At 36.0% G+C, this 24704-nt stretch overlaps 1 protein-coding gene across 1 annotated transcript in view; it reads right to left on the bottom strand.

Annotated features, from left to right (window-relative positions):
• The window catches only part of grid1b (glutamate receptor, ionotropic, delta 1b), a 739432-nt gene that overhangs the window by 583405 nt on the left and 131323 nt on the right, over positions 1–24704 (bottom strand).

Genomic DNA, 24704 nt, shown 5'->3' with positions numbered 1-24704 from the left:
TGTGTGAAACGCTTTAAAACACCCTAATAAACCCCTTCTGATCACGCTGATACGCCAGAGTGGCTGTGGCATTTCCAATAAATCATTAATCAGGATTTAATGGAAATATTCAACCCAGACGTGAACACAGATGCATCTTAAACGCCCACATCCATACTGCAGAGCGCTGGTCACGATGCGTTCACTACATCCGTTATTTTAAGTGCTGCTGACAGTCCAACACGCCTCCTGCTCCTCGGGTTCACGTCGCCGCGCTGCATCTGCAAACAGTCTGCTGAGCTCGCCGACTTAATCAGTCAGAAAATAATTAAAGCCAATAAAGCAGAACGGATTGAATGAGGAGCAGAAAACACAGAAGCCACGAGGCGGACGTCTCCGACCAGATAGAGGAAGATGGAAGGTTCGCTCGGACCAGCCAACCGTGACCACTTCCTGCCAACGTTCTCAGCCAGATGCAATTTCCATCTGTGCAAAAATAGATCTGGAAAAGTCCTGAGTAGCGATGCGCACAATTAGTCGATTAAACATGTAAATAAAGCAGAAATACTAGTAAGTTAAAGCAGGTATGAGTGCTTTATTTACGTACAACGCCAACTGGAAGTATAGTATCCATAATGTAAACAGCTAACAGCTTTATTTACTTCTACAGCTGCTTCTGCTAAACTCTGCAAGTCTAAAACGCGTCAAATGTTTTGCTGTTAGATTGAACACAACAGTCTTCATGCACTACCAGCATCTGAGGAACTGGTACCCAGTAGATTGTTAAGATTATTGATGGTGATGTCCCCACGACAAGAGGAAAACCCTCAGTGTTAGCATGTTGTGGGGCTAATGTGGCTAACATTAGCAATGATGGTGGTAGTAGCAGTGGGAGTAATAGTAGCAGTAGTAATGTGGCTAGCATTAGCTGTAATGGGAGTATTAGGAGAAGTAGTAGCAGTAGCAATGGTAGTATGGCAAACATTAGCGCTGATGATTGTAGCAGCAGTTGTAGCAATAGTAATGTGGCTAACATTAGCATTGATGGTAGTAGTGGCGGTAGCAATGTGGCAAACCAAAGCTTTGATGGTAGCATTAGTAATGTGGCTAACATTAGTGTTGATGATTGTAGTAGCAGCAGTAGCTGTAGCAATAGTAATGTAGCTAACATTAGTGCTGACAGCAATAGCGGCAGTAGTAATGTGGCGAATGTTAGCTTTGATGGTAGCATTAGTAATGTGGCTAACATTAGCGCTGATGGTAGTAGCAGTAGTAGTAATGTGGGTAACATTAACCGTGATGGTAGTATTAGTAGCAGCAGTGGAAATATGGCCAACATTAGCTTTGATGGTAGTAGCAGTAATATGGCTAACATTAGCTCTGATGGTAGTTGTAGTATCACTAATGTGGCTAACATTAGCTGTGATGGTAGTAGCAGTAATATGGCTAGCATTAGCTCTGATGGTAGTTGCAGTATCAGTAATGTGGCTAACATTAGCTGTGATGGTAGCAGTAGCACTAGCAGTAATAATGTAGATAACATTAGTTTCAGTGGAGCAATATAAAGCAATAGCATGTGGCTAATGTAAGCTGTGTTGGTAGCAGGAGTAATTTGGTTAACATTAGCTTTCATGGCAGTAGTAGTAGCAGTCGTAATATCTGAGCCATAAATCCAGAGATATCTGAGGTAAAACGATTCTCAGAGAAAGCCCTGATTACACACTCTAGTATTTTTTTTGCACTGTCAATCACAGACACAGGCAGAGTTTTCTTCCTGAAGGAGGCGAGGCAAGCACTAGCTCAGCTACATTTATTGCTACAGACACTAAAAAAAACCCATTTAGAACAGAACTCAAACCAGGAGTCATACAGTCATGGAGAAATCAACCATATTTGCAATATTTTGATCAGAAAATCTTTGAATTTCAATTTAATTGACAAAGAAAGTTGTTAAATAACATCTCACCCAAAATAAATGGGTTTCAAGACGCGACACATCAATTAATTTTATCACAATTTGTCTAAAACCGCTCAGTTCTTTCTCATAATCTGGAATCCGAGTGGCACTTTTTGGTGAGTTTAAATGTAGAAAAATGTTTTTATTAAATCACAGCAGGCTAAATTCTGCACCGACTGGACGCCAGTGAGAGACTATTAGACTCTAATGACCCCGTAGCCTTTATTTAAGTGGCATCCTCAGGAAAAACTCGCCAAACTCAAAGAATAAATCATCAGTATGCTGGAATAAATGACCTCCAGGGGACGATATCTGGGTTTTATAAGGTCATTGATCAGAAACGAAAGGCGGAAAACAGGAACAACCTCACATATTCAACATGGAAGAGGAGAGAAAAATCAACACACACGAGTATTTACAGAGGAAGTTAATCTGGTGCAGAGAAGCGGTTTAATAATGAGGAGAGGAGGACGATAAGAGCGACGAGGAGGAGGAAGATAAGCAGAGGAGTTCAACTCGGACCGGAGGGGCCGTCCCCAAGAACAAAAGACTAATTTGAAGGAGCCGCGAGCAGAAAAAGCTCAGGGGTCCGACGCCAATGAGTTCAACAATAATCAGAGTTTTAAAAACTGACTGACAGGCTCCTGAGATGATGGTTTAACATTCAAAGTTCTATTTCTGTCCAAGTTTCCTCCTTTTTTCTTCTTTCTTTTCCTGAATAAATAAACGACGGCTTTGTTCTGCCACTAGATCTGTGCCGTTTGAAATGGAAAACGACTGACAAAATGAAGAGGCTGGGAGAGTTATTTAGGAAGCGTTAGTTCTCTGATGGGAGAACTTCAACTGATACTGAAAAAAAAACATGCTAACAAAGACAGAAAGAGACTACATTTAAATAGACATGATTAGAATATTCCAGAATAATTAGATTTCCTTGGGGAAAACAAGGAGTCCAGTAGCTCACATATGTAGCTGTAGCAGAACGGAAGTGGCTAATGTTAGCTGTCATTATAGCAGTAGTCATGTTGCTAAAATTAGCTGTCATGATATCCGTAGTAATGTGGCTAACATTAGCTGTCATGATATCAGTAGTTATGTGTCTAACAAAAGCTGTCATAATAGCAGTAGTAATGTGGCTAACATTAGCTGTCATAATATCAGTCATAATGGGGCTAATGTTATCAGTTATAGCAGTAGTAATGTGGCTAACATTAGCTGTCATGATATCAGTAGTTATGTGTCTAACAAAAGCTGTCATAATAGCAGTAGTAATGTAGCTAACATTAGCTGTCATAATAGCAGCAGTAATGTGGCTAACATAAGCTGTCATAATAGCAGCAGTAATGTGGCTAACATTACCTGTCATTATAGCAGTAGTAATGTGGCTAACATTAGCTGTTATTAGAGCAGTAGTAATGTGGCTAACATTAGCTGTTATTAGAGCAGTAGTAATGTGGCTAACATTAGCTGTTATTAGAGCAGTAGTAATGTGGCTAATGTTTGTTTAGATGGATGTGATATTAGTAGCAATGTGGTTAATGTTAGCATTGATGGTAGTAGTAGCAGTAATAATGCAGCTAACATAGTAGTAGTAGGAGTAGCTAACAATGTTGCTAACAATAGCCATGATGGTAGCAGTAGTAATGTGGATAACATTAGTTAGTAGCAGTAGTAGTAAGGATGTGGCTAATGTTTACAGTAGCAATGTGGCTAATCTACCATTAACTTTGATGTTTGTAGCAGTAGTAATATGGCTAATGTTAGGTTTGATAGTAATTGTAGCAATAAGATTAGCTTTGATGGCATTTGCAGTAGTAATGTGGTTAATGTTGGTAGTTATGCTAGTAGGGGAAGCAGTAGTATTGTGGCTAACTTTAGCTTTGGTAGTCGTATATATCCAGAAGCTCAACCATTACTTATAAGTAAAATAAAGAAACTATGTCCTAAAAAAAGTGTACATCATGTATGTTCAAGAAAAAAGCTGCAGACTGTGCTGGTATTTACAATAATAAATAAAAAAATGACAGGTCTAAAGAAAGAATAACAATATAAATAATAAACTTAAGCAAACAGGAGACGTTAAACTAAACAATGCACAGTTTAACATAATAAAAGCAGCTTTATTATCGTTATCAGTGCCATTTAAACACTTCTCCTCTCCATGCTGGTTTGTTTAATGAGCTGCTGACCTCCACTGTTCAGAGCTGCTTTAACTGAACTATTCATATGCTAATTCTGCTTGTAGGTATTAATTTAATTATTGATCCGAGGTCACAGATGGACTGATTTATGAGGCTGATATTCTAATTCCATCAATTTTCCTTCAATTACAGGTGATGGCCTGATTTTTAACGAGGACTGATTTATGGAGATTGATTTAACGACCTGTCTGCACCTACACATGTATTATTATCTGATCATTATTATCATATTTATTAAGCCTGTAAAGGCTACACCTGCAGCAGGATATAGGAGGGACACCTTCTAATTTACAGGCCTTTGAAGCACAGAGAGTGGAAATTCTACTTTAATTAATTTTTTCCAGCATTTATGAGCATCACAACTTCATCACGATAGCAGGTAAAGACATGGAGTTTCCAGGGCTAAAAAACACATTAAGTTGTGTAAAAAACCGACAACAGATCAGTTTTACATCCATCCAGTGTCACAATGTTACAAAATGGACAAGTTTTTAGACATTTTCAACAATTTAAAGCAATTTGGAGCAATTTTCTCGTGTTATTTTAAACAGTTTGTTGGGTCTTTTGGACAACTTTTGGGAAACTTGGGTCATTTTTTCATTTTTTTTCCATAATTTTGGACAACTTTTGTGTTATTTTGACCATTTTTTATGGTGTTCCTTAGTTTTGAAAATGTGATTAATTCTGGATATTTTTTGTAATTTTTGACAATTTTCATTTAATTTTGAACATTTTTTCTTTTGTCTTTAGTGTCTCATTTTGTCTTGTTTTTTGTTGCGTTTTTGTCTGACTTCTGTCATTTTGTCTGTTGTTTTGTCTCGTTTTTGTCGTTTGTCGATTTTTTGTTGCTTTGTAACCGTTCTGTCAAAGTTTTTTTTGTTTGTTTTGTTTCACGTCTTTTATCTCATTTTTGTAATATTTTGTCTCATTTTTGTCATTTGTGTCTCATTTTCGTAATATTTTGTCTCATTTTTGTCACTTTGTATCTCATTTTTGTAATATTTTGTCTTGCATGTGTTGTTTTTTGTCTTTTTTGTGTCTGACTTTTGTCATGTTGATCAAAAATTAAAATCCTCTCTGGTTCAGCTCCAGATGACTAAATGTTGTGTTTCTTTGTAGACTGATCTGGAAGTCTAACGTGTTAATGATAAACTGAGGCTGAATGTGGATGAAATTTAACTTCTTTTTCTTACTAAATTTCAGGTTGTTTATAATGTTTTTTTAAAGGATAATTCCTTAATTGTGAACATTTTCAGAAAGTCCTTTTTTGCACTAAAACAAAGGAGCCATTAGGAGTTGTGGTTGTTTACAGGTTATGATGCTGTGGTTTTACTGGAGTTCAAACTGGGCTGAATGTGGTTCTGAGCTAAAATGAGTTTCTCTAGAATCTAGAAACTGAACCTGCTGCTCTAACTGTCTTTACTCAGCGCTAACAGAGAGCAGAGAAGGACGGAGCGGCTGCAGATGGATGATAAAAGGTGTAAAAGGAGGTTTTAATGACGGAGAGCAGGTCGTCTGGAGACTCTGCAGCTCCTCCATCACCTCCACCGTTAGCTGCACTTGTAGCCGTTAGCCGCAGCCACTAATTAAATCTAATCCTTCCCCTCCGAGACCGAGCGGCTCTATTCTGAGAGGAAACAGCATTATCCCGGGATAATCACATTCACGTCGGCCTGCTGGGAGTCCAACGCTGCTGTCAGTCACCACAGAGATCCATTCATGTTTAATAGCTGCTACACCTCTGCTGCTTCCTGCTGCTAGAATCAGCCAGCCAAAGACAAACAATGAAATACACGCCGCTTTTTCTCTGTTTGACGGCAGAAAAACTCTAAAAATGTTGGATTTGAGCAGGAAATGCATGAAGAAAACAAGAAAAGTCTGAGTTTTTACATCACTGGACAGATGGAAATGGAAATCAGAGCCATGATCTGAGGGGATTTTCTGACGGATTACTGGAGGACTGTGAAATTCTGAACAAAATTATGAATATTTGGTTGGTTTTAATTTTGATTCTCTGGTTGTTTTTATGTTTTTCTCCAGAACGGCTCAAAAATTGTACAAAGTTACTCATAAGATCTAAAAAATAACTCTCAAACTCACAGGAAATGACAAAAATTTCTTAAAAACGGCTCAAAAATTGTAGAAATGACTCAAAGGAGGTCGAAAACAACCCCACAAATTTGTCCGAATTGACAAAACCTTCACTGAATGGACTTAAAAATGATCAAAACTTGTCCAAAACGATCCAAAGTTTTTCCAGAATTACAAATTTTTCTCAAAAATTACCAAAAATCTCTAAAATTATGTATTAATTGTGCAAAATGACTCAAAAAATGTCCAAGATAACCTTAAAACTCAAACTGACACAATGATGAGACACTTTTCTTCAGTAAAATTCTGAACACATGTTGAATATTTGGCCAGTTTTAATGCTGATTCTCTGGTAGTTTTTAAGTTTTTCTCCAGAATGGCTGAAAAAAATGTACAAAATGACTTAAAAGATCTGAAAAATACCCCAAAATTCACCCAAAACTATCAGTAACTTCACCAAAATGAAGCAATTGCTGACCAAAAAGACAAAAACCTTTCTAAAATGAAGAAAACATTGTACAAAATAATCCATAAGATGTCCAAAGTAACCCCAAAAATTGTCCAGAATGATCAGAAACCTCTTCTGAATGAATCAGTTTTTGTCCAAAATGAAAAAAATTTCTGTACAATGACCAAAATATTCTACAAAATGACTCAAAATGTGTCCAAAAAAATCAAAACTGCTGCAAAATTACATTTTCTTCTCCAGTGACAAAAACTTCTATAAAATAACTCATGTAATTGTCAAACAGCTGCTACAACCAGTAAACTGTGATTCAGAAATTGAGAAAAATTATCAGAAACATCCCTAAAATCCCTCAATTTTTGTCCAAAATGGCAAAAAAATGTCTCCAAAATGACTGAATAATTTCACAAAATGAATCAAAAGTCGTTCAAACAAACACAAAACTCGCCCAGAATGATGAGAAACTTCTTCAATACGACTCAACTTTTGCCCAAAATGACAAAAACTTTTTCCAAGCTGAGTAGAAACTTGGCAAGCTCCATTAATCTTCAATAACTTCTACACCTCTGCTGCTTCCTGCCGCTACAATCCAACCTAAGAAGAAAAAGGAGCTGACAGAGCTGCATATTTGTGACATATTTTTGTTTAAATTTACTCAAAATATGCCTTAAAAACCCCCAAAATGATCAGAAGGTAATCAGTCGACGGAATGTTCTGGATCCTGAATCGGCCACAAGCACAAACTTAAAGACTTAGAGCTTCGGAAAAACAAGTCAAAGCCTTTCTGCTTTCAGAGTGAAGCTGAAAAATAACTCTGAAAGGTTGAGAAAACGTCGAATAGAGCATCTGTTGTTCTGAGATTATTCACACGGCGGGTCCTGATCCGATCAGACGGTAGTTTTTACGAAAAGCAAAACAAAAATACGACCAAGAAACAAACAAATATCTGATCGAGATGCATCAGCAGTCATATTCCTGCAAAGCACAGCAGTAAATGCAGTTTCTTCGTGTACGGTAAGCCCTCGTAGAGCAAAGATAGGAACTAAAACAGAAGTAAAGACTGGGATTTGTTGACTTAAGTTGTGATATTTGTTGTTTGCTGGGTGTGTCCAGGAGTCATGAAACGTTTCCTCTACGATCAATAACGGATTATTACAGGAGCTCAGAGGGGCATTAACGTGATCTGATCTAACAGATTCCACCCTGTTTTATCTGCAGTGTGTGTTAGTGTGTGTAATAGTGTATATTTGTGTGTGTTATAGTGTATATATGTGTGTTATTGAGGTTATAAATAGCGTTTTCCCTGCTGACTGAGTCGTTCTGTCAGTTTATTCCGTTGACAGCAGCTTCTTCCTCTTTAAGACGATGTTTTTATGTTGGTTTTTCAGCTCCACTCCAGTTTAAAGATAATAATAATTAAAAACACAAACTCTGCAGCGGCGTAGAGTCGATATCTGATCTGAGGTTTTCAGAAAAGAGAGAAGAGCAGCGTCCTCCGGGGACGAAGGAACTCTGTTCAGTGAAATTATCTCATCAGAACCAGTTAAAGTATCGCTGTGGGCTGAAGAAATGTGTTTAACATTTAACAGAAATGTCATTTTAGAGAAGTTTATGATCATTTTGGGTTTATTTTGGATGTTTTAGAGATTTTTTTTTGTCATTTTGACGAAAATCTTTTAATTTTGGACAAGTTTAGAAAATTTTTGTTAATTTTTGAGTCCATTTAGAAAATATTTTTGTCATTTTGGCCAAAAATTACAGCATTTTGGAGAAGTTTCTGATCATTTAGGGTGAGTTTTGTTTATATTTTTGGATCATTTGTGCATTTTTGAACCTCTTTAGAGAAGGTTATGTCATTTTGGACAAAAATTTAGTCATTTTGAAGAAATTTCTGATAATTTTGGGTGAATTGTGTCATTTTGCACAATGTTTGAGATGTTTCATGAAATTTCTGATCATTTTTGACAATTTTAGAGAAGTTGTGATCGGTTTTCACATTATGAAAAAAGGAATTATTCTATTACTAAAACCGTTTCTGTGCTTTTCTCTGCAGTTCTAGAAGTTTAAAACAGCTGCATGGATGCATCCTGCAGATTTGAGTTGATTTTAAGAGCTGAGGGTTAAACTTGAGACTAAATATGAATCAGGACGCAGAAAACGGTGGAAATGAAGCAGAATTTAACAACACGTCGGCTTGAAAAAGGATAAAAACTGCTGAGAATCTCTTCAAATAACTCCAGGAGGCTGATAAGAACTGCAGACAGATTAGAAACCCTAATGACTCTTCAGATCGGAGCATCTTCACGCTTGTTTTCCGCCCGAATCTCTGCAGAAAGGCTGAATTTATTTGGTTGAAAAGCCACCCGTAGCCTCCTTTCTGCCGTTCTTCAGCCGTTCTCCCTCCATCACTGCCGCCGGACGCTATCTGCAGAGTATCGCTGAAGTATCTGGGGGGAGCTGAGGTCAGGACGCTGTGAAATGATTTAAATCCTCCCACAGGATCTGCACAGAAATCAGGCTGAGACGCTGTGAGTTATGGAGCCGAGCTCAGCGGGCCGGAAGATATCGCTCACACCGGCGCCTCTGGAGGCTTTCAGGGAGGAAAAGTCTGCAACCTGCTGACGGATCCGAAGAGAAATCTGAATCCCAAACTGCTCTGACATCCCCGGTCTGGTTTGCATATTAATAAACGTCCTCGTTCTCCGGGACAAATGAGGCCTTTGGAGTCGGCCGAGCGTAGCTTCATCACGAAGCTCTGACGGTTTATCTTCGCTGGAAGTTTCCGCTTATCAACTGTAGAGCCGCAGAGTCGCCTTTTCAGCGGCGCTCTGATTCATTTCAGCTCCTCGTGTGCAGATTTTAGGAGGAAACTCAAACATCGGTGCAGAAAAAAACAGCTTCCCCCTCCAGTTTTTAGAGTTTATGGTTCAGTATTTTAGCAGAATGACTCATTGTGAAATACAGAACAAAATGTGGATCGTTTGGCCGATTTCAATTCAATTCACATCTTTATTTCCAACCTGAGGCTCTCAGAATCAGCTGATATTATGATAAATATGTAATAAAGCCATAAAAATCTCATCTTTATTATGAAATCTTCTGGCAGATGTCTAGCAGACGTTCCTGGTGTCAAGTATCGGTCAAACGTTTTTCAATTTTCCCTAAACTTGGAAAGAATTGTGCAAAATGACTCAAAAGATGTCCAAAGTAACCCCAAAGTTGATCCAAAATGATCAGAAACCTCTTCTGTATTACTCAATTTGTTCAAAATGACAGAAGGACTGTGGATGGAGTCGCACATTTCTCACAAAAACAAGCTAGAATCTTCAACTAATACAAGGAATTCACAAATATACTCGAGGTTAAACAAAGCATGCACATTTCAGGAGGAAACAAACATCGGTGCAGATAAACCGCCTCCAGTTTTTAGAATTTACGATGACAAAGTCGCATTTCAGCATCAAAAATATCAACAGGAAAACATCGTCTTTTGGACACTCTTATGGGTCCATTCCTAGAATTTAGTGTCAGAAGAAAGAATAACTTTCTCTCACATGGCAGTTCAGCGGTTTAAAAAAATTTGAGAAAATAATCCTCAAAAAAATAACAGGCGCTCCAAATAATCATGACATGCACTCACTTTGCTTCTAATCTGACCGATAATCGTCCATTTAGGTCATGATTTACATTAAAAAATACTCAATTCTGTCCTTTAATGCAGGAATTTGGTGCACTTTTCCTATTTTATTTTATGCAAATTACACATTTCTGCATTTTAGACTCATTTTCTAAAGGTTATCGTCCAAGCAACCAAAAAAAAGCATAAATTCTGCTTTATTGTCTGACAGTAAACTGGATCTCTTTGGGTTGTCCATGACATCTCTTATTTTGCCATTTTCTGATATTTTTAAGACCATATTAATCAATTAGTAGAGAAAATAATCATAAAAAAGAACAGACATTGACAATAACCATAAGTTGCATTCACTACTTTTAATTTGATGGATCATTTTCCATGTAAGTAAAGTTTGTATGAAAAAATATTCAGCTCTGTCCTTTAAATGTTGGAATTTGCTGCTTTTCTCCGTTTTATTTCATGCAAATGAAACATTTTTGAGTTTGGGACTGTTGCAGAATCAGTTTTCTGTCATTTTATCGACCAAACAACCAGAAAAAAAAGTCTAAATTCTGCTTTATTTTCTCCTCTGTGACAGTAAACTGGATATCTTTGGGTTGGTGACTTTTTTTTTGCCATTTTTTCATCTATATATATAAATGCTGTTTGATTATCAGCTAATATTAGAAGCTTTTCCAACTCTACCTTTAATTTAGAGCTCTACACTGTAAAAATACCACTTACACTTTCTGTTTTTACTCATTTTATTTGCATTTATTGATGCTGATCTATCACATTTTGCAGTAATTTTCTCAGTTTCGTCTCTTTTTCACTTTGCTTTGTTCGTCCGTTTCGCCTTCGCTCTGCTTTTCAACAAGTAAAGCTGTTTATTCCTGAAATTGGAGGCGCTTTGTTGTTATTTTCGTACATTTTCAGACTCCATGCAGGTATGGAGGCGCTAAAATAAAACCTGTTCGTCTTCAAAGCGGATCACCTGAAGCAGCGTTTGGGCTGCTGGAGAATCCGTACGTACAGATGCTCGACAGAACCGACAACAAATAAGAGTGTGCAGAGCCTGAAGCCCACACACACACACACACACACACACACACACACACACACACACACACACACACACACACACACACACACACACACTCTGTAATATCCAGTCCTATCAGGTTAGAGCAGGAATCTGATAATGACTTCTATCAAACAGCCCTCCAGAGTCAAATAAAACCTCCTCGTCTTCCTCCACAGGCGGCTCACAGCATGTGTGTGTTAAATGTGTGTTACTGTTACAGTGTGTTCATGCACATAGCAAGCGTGCACGTAGAGAGCGTGCATATAAAGAGCGTGCACGTGGATCCTAACGTAGGAGGATTTGTGGCTGCGTTAAATCTTCAGCCTTTTGTGAGCCGGCAGGACGTCAGCCTTCATGATCCGATGGCCCGAGACGCTCGTAAATTGTCTCCTCTTTGAAGGACGGATGGGCGAGGGGAGGATAGACGGATGTATGGACAAGGAGAGGATGGACGGATGGATGGACAAGGAGAGGACGGACGGATGGATGGACAAGGAGAGGAAGGATGGACAAAGAGAGGACGGATTGATGGATGGACAAAGGGAGGACAGACGGATGGATGGACAAGGAGAGGAAGGACGGACAAAGAGAGGACGGATGGATGGATGGATGGACGAAGGGAGGACGGATGGTCAAGGGGAGGATGGACGGATGGATGGACAAGGAGAGGAAGGATGGACGAAGGGAGGACAGACGGATGGATGGACAAGGAGGACGGACGGATGGACAGACGGACGAAGGGAGGACAGACGGTCGAGGGGAGGATGGACGGATGGATGGACAAGGAGAGGAAGGATGGATGGATGGATGGATGGACGAAGGGAGGACGGACGGACAGACGGACAAGGGGAGGATGGATGGACGAGGAGAGGACTGACGCTGTGACGATGACAGATGGAAACCGACAACGGGTGATTTGTGGCGACGTCTTCCTCTACAGGAAGCAGGAAAAAGCTGTTCTTAGAAGGTTTCTGATGGTTGGAGGTCGACAAACCAAACTGGTTGGTTATAAAATGAAGAGTTTCATGGTTGGTTCAACAGCTACAATCAATAAACATCCATGTTTTCTTTGAAAAACGATGAAATATTACAATTAATCTGCACAAAATCTGTCAAAACTCGCAAAAGTTCAAGCGGCCAAGAACCTAAAACACAAGAACTCACTTTACTATGAAATAGGACGAAGAAAAGCTGCAAACCTAACTGAAAAGACTCAAAACAAGGAAGACTTTTGCTTGTAAACTGCTTCATGCTTGTTAAATGAAATCCAATCACACCACAATGTTCATTAGAATCCTGGAGTTTCATGGCTTATCTACATTTATTTATATTCTGCTAATTTGATGATGACATAATCTGCACAAAATCTGTCAAAAATCCCAGAAGTTTAAGTCACCAAGAAACTAAAACACACAAAAACTCATTTTACTAGAACATATGACAAAGGAACGCTGCAAATCTGACTGAAAATCAGTCAGTAAACCGAGATTTGAAGGACTGAAAGATTAAATTTGCTTGAAAATGTGTCAATTGATGTTTTATTTCTAATAAGGTGTGAGTTGAAAATTCTCTGAATCCTGAGCAAGAAAATTTCCATTAAAGGCAAATAGCTGAACTAATGATATTTTTGCAGATTAGAACAAAAAAAGTGTGATTCCATGATTAAATCTGAAAAAAAAAAAACCATGAGAATACTGTTTATTAAGCACTGATTGGATCCTTGATATGTGATTTTTCTTTAAATTAAAGGAAAAAGTCGCACAATTCTGATATTTTTCTGCACATTTAATACAAAAAGTGTAATTTTGTGATAAACTGTGAAGTGACAAATAAAAATAAGTGAAAATTAGCTGCACAGTTACAACTTTATTTTCATATTTAGTCCTGAGAAGTGTCATTTTATGAGCAGAAGTGAAATAAGTATGAAAATACTGTTCTTGAATACCAACTGAATCCTAAATGATTTTTTTTCCCATTAAAGCCAAATATCTGCACAATTATAAATATATATTTTTCACAGATTTAGAACAAAGAAAGTCTAATTTTATGATGAAATGTGAAGTAACAAATAATCTATGTAAATACTGACTGAATACTTTTTGTCTTTCAATTAAAGCCAAACAGTTGCACTAATGATGATGTTTTCTGCAGATTTAGCACAAAAAAGTGTAATTTTTTGATGCAAATGCGCCTATACCGACTTGTAAACACGTGAACTGCAGCTCAAACCTTAATTTCATTTCCTTACATTATTTGTCAACTTCCTCGTGTATTTTTTAGTGATTTTCAGATTTTATGGAGCTTCCTACACACATTATTGTTGCTAAAACGATGCCATTCGTGGTGCTTTCCTGCTGCTAGCGGACGTGACCAACAGAAACTATCAGGATTAGATTAAATGATGTTTGTTTTCTTTACGTACGGAGCGCAGCGGGCGGCTGGATGTCCGTTATTTACCCGGCTGCACCGCGTTGTTGCCTCCACAGGAGAGCGGGGTACTTTAAGATGATCAGCTCACTTACAGGTGACGGAGGCAGCTCCTCCTCCTCCTCCTCGTAGTTTATTTATGGAGCTAAGTAGCCGTTAGCGGATCCATTCTGCTCAGATGAACCTGGTTCTGACTCAGCCTCGGTCCTTCAGCCTCCTGCTGAGACCAGATGGAGCCACAGAACCAGGAAGAAGAGCAAGTTTTAGAGGGAATGCTGAGGTAGGAGGTCATCATTACAGGGAGTTCAGCCTCAGAAATCCAACATTTAGGGGCAGATTTTGCTTGTGTTTGGTCACATTTGATCTGTTCTGGTCATTTTTAATCTCTTTTTGATCAGTTTTTGCCTCTTTTTGGTCATATTTTCCTTCCTTTACATCATATTAGGTGTCTTAATGGTCATATTCATCTTATTTTTGGTTATATTTAGCCTCTTTATGGTCATATTTTGTTCCTTTTAATCATATTTTGCTTCTTTTTGGTCATGTTTTATCTATTTTTGTCATTTTTTTTCTCTTTATGGTCACATTTTGGTTCCTTTTGATCATATTTTGCTTGTTTTTGGTCGTATTTAGCCTCTTTATGGTCGTATTTCGTCTCTTTATGACCCTATTTATCTTATTTTTGGTCACATTTTGTCTATTTTTGGTCATTTTTTCATCATTTTTTGATCAGTTTTTGTCACTTAAATTCCTTTTGGTCATATTTTGCTTGTTTTTGGTCACATTTGGCCTCTTCTTAGTCAGTTTTTTTCTTCTTTTCTGCCATATTTTATCTGACATGGTCATATTTTGCCACTTACTGGTTATGTTTTGTCTTTTGTGATCATATTTTGTCTCTCTTTGGTCAAATTGGTGGTCATATTGTCATTCTTGATGGTCATACTGTGTGTCTTTGTGGACATATTGTGCTTCTTTTTGGACTTCCAGGGCTTCTTGCAGGTGTTACAGGAGCCCTGGAAGCAGAGCATCGCTGCACAAAGACACAACCTCTAAATCAGGTTTGACTTTTGCTGTTATAGATGCAGATTCTGAACTTTTTGACCAGAGTTCATCATGAAATCTGCTTCAAACTCACCAAATCCTTCCATTTTAGGTTGAAAACATCAATGTGAAAACTTCAGAGTTTCACTAATCACCTATTTTTCTGTGGATTTGATTGAAGCTTCAGTTTAATTTACAGCTGAGCACATATCAGATCCCACTGAATTTAAAACCTTCATTTAAACCGATAAAGTGACTCCAGCGATGTTAAACCAGTAGTTTGTTCAACCAGCTAAAGGAAAAGCCTCAAAATGATGAGAATAAAGGCAGCAGTCAGACTTTTGTCAGCTGGAGCTTTATCTGCTGCAGCATAAAGGATGAATTAACCAGCAGAAGATGAATCACACCGACTTTTGTTGTGTTTCTGGATGGAAAATCTACAACTGTACCAAAGAAACTGATGCAGACTGACTGTGAGTCTTTATTAAAGTTGAAAAATGTTCTGATCTGAAGCTCGTTTTGCTTTTTTCATTTCGTCCAGTGGAGCTTCCATTTCCTCCATTTTACTCAAGGTCTCTGTAAACCTCCACATGAAGCTTTCTGAAACAAAATGAGTCATCAGAAAGAACGACTTTGACCAAACTATAACTCTGAAATGTAAAATGTGACCTAGAAACCTTGGAATGACGCATCTCTGAATAAAAGTTTCATAACGGCTGATTTACCGTTTCATCTGCATTATGAATTATCACTCTCTCTATGGTCATATTTAGTCTCTTTTTGGTCATATTTAGTCTCTCTATGGTCATATTTAGTCTCTTTTTGGTCATATTTAGTCTCTCTATGGTCATATTTAGTCTCTCTATGGTCATATTTAGTCTCTCTATGGTCATATTTAGTCTCTTTTTGGTCATATTTAGTCTCTCTATGGTCATATTTAGTCTCTCTATGGTCATATTTAGTCTCTCTATGGTCATATTTAGTCTCTCTATGGTCATATTTAGTCTCTATGGTGACATTTTGCCCATTTTTGGCCTTATTTTGGCTCTTTATGGACTTATTTTTGGTCATATTTAGTCTCTTTATGGTGACATTTAATCTATTTTTGGTCATATTTAGTCTCTATGGTGACATTTTGCCCATTTTTGGCCTTATTTTGCCTCTTTATGGACTTATTTTTGGTCATATTTAGTCTCTATGGTGACATTTTGCCCATTTTTGGCCTTATTTTGCCTCTTTATGGACTTATTTTTGGTCATATTTAGTCTCTTTTTGGTGACATTTAATCTATTTTTGGTCATATTTAGTCTCTATGGTGACATTTTGCCCATTTTTGGCCTTATTTTGCCTCTTTATGGACTTATTTTTGGTCATATTTAGTCTCTTTTTGGTGACATTTAATCTATTTTTGGTCATATTTAGTCTCTATGGTGACATTTTGCCCATTTTTGGCCTTATTTTGCCTCTTTATGGACTTATTTTTGGTCATATTTAGTCTCTTTTTGGTGACATTTAATCTATTTTTGGTCATATTTAGTCTCTATGGTGACATTTTGCCCATTTTTGGCCTTATTTTGCCTCTTTATGGACTTATTTTTGGTCATATTTAGTCTCTATGGTGACATTTTGCCCATTTTTGGCCTTATTTTGCCTCTTTATGGACTTATTTTTGGTCATATTTAGTCTCTTTTTGGTGACATTTAATCTATTTTTGGTCATATTTAGTCTCTATGGTGACATTTTGCCCATTTTTGGCCTTATTTTGCCTCTTTATGGACTTATTTTTGGTCATATTTAGTCTCTTTTTGGTGACATTTAATCTATTTTTGGTCATATTTAGTCTCTATGGTGACATTTTGCCCATTTTTGGCCTTATTTTGCCTCTTTATGGACTTATTTTTGGTCATATTTAGTCTCTTTTTGGTGACATTTAATCTATTTTTGGTCATATTTAGTCTCTATGGTGACATTTTGCCCATTTTTGGCCTTATTTTGCCTCTTTATGGACTTATTTTTGGTCATATTTAGTCTCTTTTTGGTGACATTTAATCTATTTTTGGTCATATTTAGTCTCTTTTTGGTGACATTTTGCCCATTTTTGGTCTTATTTTGGCTCTTTATAGACTTATTTGGTCTCTTTTGGTTATATGTTGTCTCTTTCTGATCATATTTTGACTCTATGATTATATTTAATCTACTTTTAGTCATATTTAGTCTCTTCTAGGTAGTTTTTGACCACATTTGCTGATATTTTAGCTCATTTGAGTTACATTTTGTCTTCTTTCATCATTTATGTGTTTTTATGTTCATATTTATTCACCTTTTAGTCATATTTAGTCTCTTTTTGGTCATATTTAGTCTCCTTTCGGTCATATTTTGCCTCTTTATGGTCGTGTCAAGTCTCTTGTTAGTCATATTTTGTCTCTTCGAGGTAGCTTTTGAGTTCATTTGGTGACATTTTGGCTCATTTTAGCCACGTTTTGTCTTCTTTTGTCATTTATGTGCCTTTATGGTCATGTTTTGTCTCTTTATTGTCACATTTAGCCTCTTCATGATCAGTTTTTCTATATTTTTGGTCACACTTTGTCTCTTTTTGGTCACATTTAGTCTCTTTTTGGTCACATTTTGTCTCTTTATGGTCAAATTCTGCCTGCTGATGGTCATATTTTCCCTTTTTTCTGTCATATTTTACCTTCGCTTTACCATATCTTGTATTTTTGGTCAAATTTCTGGTCATATTCTGTCTCTTTCAGTTAGTTCTTGACCTCATTTCATCGTATTTTGGGTCCTTTTGCCACTTTTTTACATCATAATTTCTCCGTGTCTGATCAGTTTTTGTCTACTTTTGGTCAAATTTATGCTGGTTTTGGTTCCATTTTGCCTCTTTCTGGTCATATTTTGTCTCTTGATCAGTTTTTGTCTCTTTATGGTCATATTGTCCTTCGGTTTGGTCATATTTTGCCTCTTTCTAGTTGTGTTTAGTCTGTTTTTAGTCATATTTTGTCTCTTTTGATCAGTTTTTGTCTCTTTATGGTCATATTGTCCTTCGGTTTGGTCATATTTTGCCTCTTTCTAGTTGTGTTTAGTCTCTTTTTAGTCATATTTTGTCTCTTTTGATCAGTTTTTGTCTCTTTATGGTCATATTGTCCTTCGGTTTGGTCATATTTTGCCTCTTTCTAGTTGTGTTTAGTCTGTTTTTAGTCATATTTTGTCTCTTTTGATCAGTTTTTGTCTCTTTACGGTCATATTGTCCTTCGGTTTGGTCATATTTTGCCTCTTTCTAGTTGTGTTTAGTCTCTTTTTAGTCATATTTTGTCTCTTTTGATCAGTTTTTGTCTCTTTACGGTCATATTGTCCTTCGGTTTGGTCATATTTTGCCTCTTTCTAGTTGTGTTTAGTCTCTTTTTAGTCATATTTTGTCTCTTTTGATCAGTTTTTGTCTCTTTACGGTCATATTGTCCTTCGGTTTGGTCATATTTTGCCTCTTTCTAGTTGTGTTTAGTCTCCTTTTAGTCATATTTTTTCTCTTTTAGGTATTTCTTGGCCTCATTTGGTCATTCTTGGCTCGTTTTAGCCTTGTTTTGTCTTCTTTGGTCATTTGTGTTGCCTTTATGGTCACATTTTGTCTCTTTATGGTCATAATTAGTCTCTTTTCCGTCGTATTTTTTCTCTTCAAGGTGCTGTTTTTGACCTGAAAACCTCCAAATGGAGTCAGGTTTTCCGTGCAGGAAGCTCGCTACGAGTCGCTGAGGTGCTAATTGTGGGATGTAAAACCCGTTCTGCCGTCAGTGCTTCCACTAAAAAGATGAAACTATTTCACAGAACGACCTTTAGAGGAAGTTTTATTCGTGGTGAGATTATCTGTTTCCTGCAGCCAGGAAGTTAAAAAAAGAAAAAAAAGAAAGAAAGAAGTCCTATTTGAGTGTCGGTTTCAAAAGAGTGAACTTCCATTTAGAGGTATGGGACTTTTGGAGGAGCTATTAGCTGCATTATCTGCTGTGGAGAAAGAAAGCAGCTTTGTAGTGAGTGTTCAGAACTTTATTATGAATGGTGGCAGAGCTTCACCTTCATCGCTCTGCTAGCACGCTTTCTGTTTATTCTCAGAGGTTACTGGATTTCAGCTAAAAATACTGAAGGTTAAACCAAAGAACATCAACAAAATGTGGCGTTTTCCTCCACTGGTGGTTCATTCATTGCAGCTCGGTGGAAACAGAAAAAACAGATCAAATTTTTTATTTTACAAAAACTTAACTAGTCTGGATTAAAGACCTGACATTTTTGTTGTTTTTTTTTTTTTTTTACCTTTTTTGCAAAATTTTAGCCTGTTTTTGATCATATTTTGTTTCTTTTTGCTGATGTTTTCCTCTTTTTTGTCATATTTAGTCTCCTTTTAGTCATATTTTGTGTCTTCTCGGTAGTTCTTCACCTCATTTGGTCATATTTTGTCTCTTTTTGATCAGTTTTTGTCTCTTATTGATCATATTGTGTCTGTTTTTGATCATATTGTGTCTCTTTTTGGTGGTTCCTGATCCCATTTGGTCATATTTTGTCTCTTTTTGATCAGTTTTTGTCTCTTATTGATCATATTGTGTCTGTTTTTGATCATATTGTGTCTCTTTTTGGTGGTTCCTGATCCCATTTGGTCATATTTTGTCTCTTTTTGATCAGTTTTTGTCTCTTATTGATCATATTGTGTCTGTTTTTGATCATATTGTGTCTCTTTTTGGTGGTTCCTGATCCCATTTGGTCATATTTTGTCTCTTTTTGATCAGTTTTTGTCTCTTATTGATCATATTGTGTCTGTTTTTGATCATATTGTGTCTCTTTTTGGTGGTTCCTGATCCCATTTGGTCATATTTTGGCTACTTTTTGTCTTCTTTGGTCATTTATGTGCCTTTATGGTCATATTTTCATCGTTCTGGTCATATTTTGGCTACTTTTTGCCACTTTTTGTCTTGTTTGGTCATTTCTATGCCTTTATTGTCATATCAAACCTCTTTTTAGTCATGTCTTGCATCTTTTTGGTTGTATTTTGTCTCTTCTAGGTAGTTGTTCACCTCATTTGGTAATATTTTCATCTTTATGGTCATATTTAGTCTCTTTATGGTTGTACTTTGTGCCTTTATGGTCACATTTTGTGTCTTTATGGTCATATTTTCATCTTTCTGGTCATATTTTGTCCCTTTATGCTCATATTTAGCTGCTTTTTGGTCATATTTTGTGCCTTTATGGTCATATTTTCATCATTCTAGTCATATTTTTTCTCTTTATGGTCATATTAAGCCTCTTCTTGGTCATATTATGTGCCTTTATGGTTGTATTTCATCTCTTTTTGGCTGTATTTTGTGCCTTTATGGTCGTATTTTGTCTCTTTTTGGCTGTATTTTGTGCCTTTATGGTCATATTTAGTCTCTTTTTTGGCTGTATTTTGTGCGTTTAAGGTCCTATTTTCTTTCTTTTGGACATATTTCCATCTTTTTGCTTGTATTTAGTCTCTTCGTGGTAATATTTGGTCTTTTTTTGGTCATATTTAGTCTCTTCTAGGTAGTTCTTCACCTCATTCGGTCATTTTTTTTAGGTCTGGTTGTTCACTTTGGTGCCAGTGGATTTGTTTTGCAACTTTTCAAACATTCAGACATGCAGGATAAAACAGTTTTTGGGGTTTTTTAGGTTAGATTTGGTTGTTTCCTGACAGATCCGACCTTCACACACGACATGTTTGGAGACAATGAAAAGCCAGTGTTTTCCTACAGTTTCTGGCTGATAAAAGCCTTTCAGAGCGTTAAATGTAAAGTCCCAGCGTGGTGATTGATGTAAACTGGGTGACAAACACGATACCTGTCAGCCACTTGTAAACCAGCCAGGATCCCACACATCATCATCAGTCAATCATCTTTACCTGAATAAAGCCTGACAGCAGCTGGCGAACCCGGGAGTCTGTCCAGAAAAAACACGCTGGACTAAGATTTTAAAGGTCTCACAGCTGCCATGGACGCATTAATTAGAAGAAATACGTCTCATTGCTGTTATTTCCACCTCATCTTTGACTACATTTCAGTTTGTTTTCTGACTTATTATCCACTTTTAAGTCTTTAAAACCTCTCAGATGATGGAAAATGCTAAATATTTTGCAAATACTTTGAGAATATGATTGATTTAAAGACTGAAACGAAGTCTTTTGTTCCAAAAGGTGTCAGAAAAATGGTGGAAAATGTGGAAATATTTTCACAATGTCTTGTTTTGACCAAAGATATTCAGTTTACTGTGACAGAGGAAGAAAACAAACTGTTAATATTCACGTTCAAGAGTAAAAATGAAGCTAAATTCTGAGAAATGTGTCTTCCTATTGCCTCCATTTCAGTCTTCATATCGACATATCAATATGATTGATTTTAGGACTGAAACTAAGTTTTTTTTAGCCTAAGAAATGTCTGAAAGTCTCTTCTTGGTGATATGTAGTCTCTTCTAGATAGTCTTCACCTCATTTGGTCATTTTTACCTCCTTTTTGCTGCCTTTTGCCTCTTTAGGCTCATATTTAGTCACTTTTTGGTCATATTTTGCCTCATTATGGTCACATTTAATCACTTTGTGGGGATCATCTTCCTTTTTGGTCATATTTTGCACCTTTTTGGTCATTTTTAGTCATTTTATAGTCATATTTTTACCTCTTCATGGCCATATTGTGTGTCTTTTTGGCAATTCTTGACCTCATTAGGTCATATTTTAGCTTCTTTTTTTTGCTTTTTGGCTTCTTTTGTCAAATTATGTGCCTTTTTGGTCACATTTTTTTCTGTTTTTGGTCATATTTTGTCTCTTTATGGTCATATTTTCTCTTTTTGGGTAGTTATTCACCTCATTTGTTCATATTTAGTCTCTTTATGGTCATATTTAGTCTCTTTATGGTCATATTTAGTCTCTTTATGGTCATATTTTGTCTCTTTATGGTTATATTTTGTCTCTTTATGGTCATATTTAGTCTCTTTATGGTCATATTTTCTCTCTTTATGGTCATATTTAGTCTCTTTATGGTCATATTTTCTCTTTTTTGGGTAGTTATTCACCTCATTTGGTCATATTTAGTCTCTTTATGGTCATATTTAGTCTCTTTATGGTCATATTTTGTCTCTTTTTGGTCATATTTTGTCTCTTTTTGGTCATATTCTGTCTCTTTATGGTCATGTTTTGTCTCTTTTTGGTCATATTTTGTCTCTTTATGGTCATATTTTCTCTGTTTATGGTCATATTTTCTCTCTTTATGGTCATATTTTCTCTTTTTTGGGTAGTTATTCACCTCATTTGTTCATATTTAGTCTCTTTATGTTCATATTTAGTCTCTCTATGGTCATATTTAGTCTCTTTATGGTCATATTTAGTCTCTTTATGGTCATATTTTGTCTCTTTTTGGTCATATTTTGTCTCTTTTTGGTCATATTCTGTCTCTTTTTGGTCATATTTTGTCTCTTTATGGTCATATTTTGTCTCTTTTTGGTCATATTCTGTCTCTTTTTGGTCATATTTTGTCTCTTTTTGGTCATATTTTGTCTCTTTATGGTCATATTTTGTCTCTTTTTGGTCATATTCTGTCTCTTTTTGGTCATATTTTGTCTCTTTTTGGTCATATTTTGTCTCTTTATGGTCATATTTTGTCTCTTTATGGTCATATTTTCTCTGTTTATGGTCATATTTTCTCTCTTTATGGTCATATTTTCTCTTTTTTGGGTAGTTATTCACCTCATTTGTTCATATTTAGTCTCTTTATGTTCATATTTAGTCTCTCTATGGTCATATTTAGTCTCTTTATGGTCATATTTAGTCTCTTTATGGTCATATTTAGTCTCTTTTTGGTCATATTTTGTCTCTTTTTGGTCATATTCTGTCTCTTTTTGGTCATATTTTGTCTCTTTTTGGTCATATTTTGTCTCTTTTTGGTCATATTCTGTCTCTTTTTGGTCATATTTTGTCTCTTTTTGGTCATATTTTGTCTCTTTATGGTCATATTTTGTCTCTTTATGGTCATATTTTGTCTCTTTATGGTCATATTCTGTCTCTTTTTGGTCATATTCTGTCTCTTTTTGGTCATGTTTTGTCTCATTTTGGTCATATTTTGTCTCTTTATGGTCATATTTTCTCTTTTTTGGGTAGTTATTCACCTCATTTGTTCATATTTAGTCTCTTTATGGTCATATTTAGTCTCTCTATGGTCATATTTTGTCTCTTTATGGTCATATTTAGTCTCTTTTTGGTCATATTTAGTCTCTCTATGGTCATATTTTCTCTCTTTATGGTCATATTTAGTCTCTTTATGGTCATATTTAGTCTCTTTTTGGTCATATTTAGTCTCTCTATGGTCATATTTTCTCTCTTTATGGTCATATTTAGTCTCTTTATGGTCATATTTTCTCTTTTTTGGGTAGTTATTCACCTCATTTGTTCATATTTAGTCTCTTTATGGTCATATTTTCTCTCTTTATGGTCATATTTTGTCTCTTTAGGGTCATATTTAGTCTCTCTATGGTCATATTCTGTCTCTTTATGGTCATATTTAGTCTCTTTATGGTCATATTTTCTCTTTTTTGGGTAGTTATTCACCTCATTTGTTCATATTTAGTCTCTTTATGGTCATATTTAGTCTCTCTATGGTCATATTTTGTCTCTTTAGGGTCATATTTAGTCTCTTTTTGGTCATATTTTGTCTCTTTATGGTCATATTTAGTCTCTTTATGGTCATATTTAGTCTCTCTATGGTCATATTTTGTCTCTCTATGGTCATATTTAGTCTCTTTATGGTCATATTTAGTCTCTCTATGGTCATATTTTGTCTCTCTATGGTCATATTTTGTCTCTTTATGGTCATATTTAGTCTCTCTATGGTCATATTTAGTCTCTTTATGGTCATATTTAGTCTCTCTATGGTCATATTTTGTCTCTCTATGGTCATATTTTGTCTCTCTATGGTCATATTTTGTCTCTTTATGGTCATATTTAGTCTCTCTATGGTCATATTTAGTCTCTTTATGGTCATATTTAGTCTCTCTATGGTCATATTTTGTCTCTTTATGGTCATATTTTGTCTCTTTAGGGTCATATTTAGTCTCTTTATGGTCATATTTAGTCTCTCTATGGTCATATTTTGTCTCTTTATGGTCATATTTAGTCTCTTTTTGGTCATATTTAGTCTCTCTATGGTCATATTTTCTCTCTTTATGGTCATATTTTGTCTCTTTATGGTTATATTTTGTCTCTTTATGGTCATATTTAGTCTCTTTATGGTCATATTTTCTCTCTTTATGGTCATATTTAGTCTCTTTATGGTCATATTTTCTCTTTTTTGGGTAGTTATTCACCTCATTTGGTCATATTTAGTCTCTTTATGGTCATATTTAGTCTCTTTATGGTCATATTTTGTCTCTTTTTGGTCATATTTTGTCTCTTTTTGGTCATATTTTGTCTCTTTTTGGTCATATTCTGTCTCTTTATGGTCATGTTTTGTCTCTTTTTGGTCATATTTTGTCTCTTTATGGTCATATTTTCTCTGTTTATGGTCATATTTTCTCTCTTTATGGTCATATTTTCTCTTTTTTGGGTAGTTATTCACCTCATTTGTTCATATTTAGTCTCTTTATGGTCATATTTAGTCTCTTTATGGTCATATTTTGTCTCTTTTTGGTCATATTTTGTCTCTTTTTGGTCATATTTTGTCTCTTTTTGGTCATATTCTGTCTCTTTTTGGTCATATTTTGTCTCTTTATGGTCATATTTTGTCTCTTTTTGGTCATATTCTGTCTCTTTTTGGTCATGTTTTGTCTCATTTTGGTCATATTTTGTCTCTTTATGGTCATAT

The sequence above is a fragment of the Acanthochromis polyacanthus genome, chromosome 19 (assembly GCF_021347895.1).
Source record: "Acanthochromis polyacanthus isolate Apoly-LR-REF ecotype Palm Island chromosome 19, KAUST_Apoly_ChrSc, whole genome shotgun sequence".
NCBI classification, from domain to species: Eukaryota; Metazoa; Chordata; class Actinopteri; family Pomacentridae; genus Acanthochromis; species Acanthochromis polyacanthus.
This window is presented reverse-complemented; position numbering and strand designations above follow the sequence as displayed.